The sequence below is a fragment of the Haemaphysalis longicornis genome, unplaced genomic scaffold, assembly GCF_048455015.1.
Source record: "Haemaphysalis longicornis isolate Haplotype H1 unplaced genomic scaffold, Haemaphysalis longicornis Haplotype H1 scaffold_8, whole genome shotgun sequence".
NCBI classification, from domain to species: domain Eukaryota; kingdom Metazoa; phylum Arthropoda; class Arachnida; order Ixodida; family Ixodidae; genus Haemaphysalis; species Haemaphysalis longicornis.
The window spans coordinates 119,474,489-119,477,711 of record NW_027526445.1 but is presented as its reverse complement, the minus strand read 5'-3'; the positions used below and the strand labels follow the sequence as shown (position 1 = coordinate 119,477,711).

At 46.9% G+C, this 3,223-nt stretch overlaps 1 long non-coding RNA gene across 1 annotated transcript; it reads right to left on the bottom strand.

The window, feature by feature from the left end:
* Nucleotides 1-759: 759 nt before the first annotated feature.
* LOC144148926 (uncharacterized) lies at nt 760-2,929 on the bottom strand. The gene is made up of 2 exons (XR_013318109.1): nt 2,690-2,929; nt 760-1,117 (listed from the first exon to the last, which is right to left on the bottom strand). It is a non-coding gene; the product is annotated as an uncharacterized LOC144148926 (long non-coding RNA).
* Between the last annotated feature and the right edge of the window lie 294 nt (nt 2,930-3,223).

Below are 3,223 nucleotides of genomic sequence, written 5' to 3'. Positions count from 1 at the left end.
ATTCCGGTAAGCGTAAAAGATCCCGCCACGTCACTCATTCCAAACCGGGGAGTGTGACGTGGTAATCATTTACCGCAATTCAAAAAGATAATAAGCAAAATGGGACGGAGACGCCACTTCTGCGGAATGCCACAAACGTCATGCGTCAAACAATAGGATGTAAGTTTATCCCGAAACATCTAAACAATTGCACCAATCGGTATCAAACGTAAGGGGATAGTGTACGTGGAAAGTGCAGACTTGGACTGTTTGGCACACTACCGATAAATTAATGAACTACGTTTAGGGTGGACGACGAATAATTGCCTCTTAACCGCTGCTCGCGGAGACTCGCCGGATCACTAAACATTAGAGAGTTACAGCAGATCGGAGAATCGGTACCGGTACGGTACCCGGAAGGCGACCGCTGTTACTGCGCATGCGCATAGGCGGAAAAACTGATTATGCGCAGGTGTACCGGGTACCGTACCGGGACCGGTTCTCCGATCTGCTATAACTCTGTATTAGCGCATTACGAACATCTGTATCGCCAGCTGCAACACCAAACTATTCAAGCTAACCACTTTGCTACCCAACCGCCCCGCAGTGATTCTCCTCGATCCGATAGGGCCACGAATCAATCACGCAACGGCTCTTTGAACTGGCAAGAGATATTTCAAGCCTATTCCACTTCAAAGGTTATCGGCGATCGCGTATTTCGGCGGTTAGATTAAAAAAAGAAAGAAAGAGCGGAAACGGGAGAAGCGGGCGACCAGAGGGCAGAGTTCACAGGCCTTGTATTTGTTTCAGCGGGGATAGGACAGCGCATGCGCAAGGTGTTTCGTCACTGCTGAAGGTTCATGCACAGCTGTGCCTGAGCGGGCGGGCAGATTCCAGCGGAGCTTCGCTTCCTGGCACGTCACTTGCCGCTGCCGCAGCTGCAGCGCGCTGCCGGCTGTGTGCCTTCGTCGACCTGTTTTCCTCGCGCGTTGTTCGCCGCCTCGGTGGCCGTTTTCGCCGCCATTTCTGCGTTAGCGTACGCTGCGCGCCGGAGGTTTCGAACCATGTGGAGCACTTCCGCAGTTTGGTCTCCGACATTTCGTGGAACAGGCCGACATCCCCTACCGACTGGAACCGTCTGGAATAATAAAAAAAAAGAATATTAAAGAATAAAAAGCAACTTTTATTTCAGGAAAAAGATGCTTAAAACCCGATGCTTCCTCCCATGAACATGACTGAAAACCAAAGTCCAAAATACAAACTGCTTTCGATCATGCCGGAATGGCGCAACCGGGTAGACGTCGGCTGCATAAAGCCAGAGACCGTTTTATTCCGACCTCGGGAAGCGTTTTTTTTTTTTTCTGAGGCGCTTGTTTTGTAAATTAGCTTTACTACAGTGCATTTCGGCATAACGATGGACGGCACCAGTAATGAATAGGAAGCTTCGCTTTAAAAACCCGGGAAGTTATATAACAAAATCACGGAGGTCTTATTCTTCAACTTCAGACGATTAACTCGAAAACCCAAAACAGGGGAACAAAAATGACGCAGGAAGCACAACTTGGGTGTATATGAAGAGCGGGAACATTTTTTTATGATAGACACGATGAATCCCGCTGTGAAGACGACAACCGCGGAAATGGGAGCTAGTAAGGAATAGGGTACTACAACACAAACAGAAACCTCACTTGCACTTTTATTCAAAATCAACTGTGTCTTCGTGCACATAAAAACGATATCAACAACCAAATAACTGATCTATTGTAGGGTATAACGCGCCGACGCAACGCAGGCGATGAGGCGGGCCGTAGTGGATGGCTCCGGATTAATTTTGAGCACCTGGAGATCGTTAACGTGCGCCGAAATCTCGTACACATTTTTTGCTTGTCGCCTCCATCAGAAAAGCGGCCGCCGCGGCCCGGAATTCAACCCGCGACCTCGTGCTCAGCAGCACAATGCCTTAGCCACTGAACCACCGGGGCGGGTAACAACCAAATAACTCAATATGAAAACTCCCCGAATGAAATGTTAACAAATCGTAGTGCAATACAACGTGACGTTATAGCAATACATCACGTGATGGCTGTGAAAGGCACGTTCGTATGTGCTATCGATATTAAACCGAAGCCTTTTTGGTATCACTGATGGCGGTGTCGTAAGCGCACTGCAGGAAATCCTGTTTTACACAATGGGAGGGTGCATGATGATGATGATGATTATTATGATGATGATGATGACACACAAAAAACGCTTCCCAATCGAACCTGGGCCCCTCGCGTTAGGAGGCCGACGTCTATCCGATTGACACGGTCGAATCAACTTGAATTTTTAAGCGAATTTGAACGCTTTTCTTTGAACGATGGCGATAGGTGGGGGAGGCAATGAGCTTTCTCGTGAAAGATTCGTTTGCTGTCGTCTTATTTCTGATTTTGACTTTCAGGTGGTTCGCAATTTGATAGTTGACGCTAGGAATTTGACTCTCATACAATTTGATCGTCGGTGCTTTGATTTTGATTGCAGCAGCTTTGACTTTGGGACTTTGCCATTCGGTTTTCGCACGCAAGATAGCTTTGAGTTTCAACAATTCGTCGTCGTTCGACGGAGGGGATTTGATTTTTTACTTGTGATCCTTAAAATTTAGCTAAGGCTGCCAATTCCAGGTAAAATGGCAATTAGGAATAGTATGAGGTAAGCTACTTCATGTACTTACTTTTCGCCTATGTCTGCTGGCAATGGATGCACTTACAGGCAATGGAAAGTTTTTACATCGGGCTCCGTCGATGGTGACCAACCCCAGAAGTGCGTCTCATCAGTAAACATATTCCAGAACTGGTTTGCGGAAGCACGCACAAAAACATTTTCCGAGCAGAACAGTTGACGCCAAACGAAAACACCCCAATCACACAGACAAAAATGCACAAATTCTAAAGACACAAGAATAAGTTAACCACACAATGGCGTACCTGTCAGAAAACACTGGAGGGTGAACACATTATATATAGCAGTACAAATGTAACCAGCAGCGGGATTGGCTGACTGAGCCGGCAACTATACAGCTGCAGCAAGGCCTGGCTGCCTTCATGAACAAGGCAGCCAGCAGCTCCCCGGAATGATGGAACTTAGGGTAGAGGGGTAAAAATAAATCTTTTTGTCTGCCGGTCCGCAACAAAGAGCTTGGAGAAGTATGAATAGAAGGGTAACTATAAGACTAATATTACCGGGACGTTGATTATTAAATGCAATT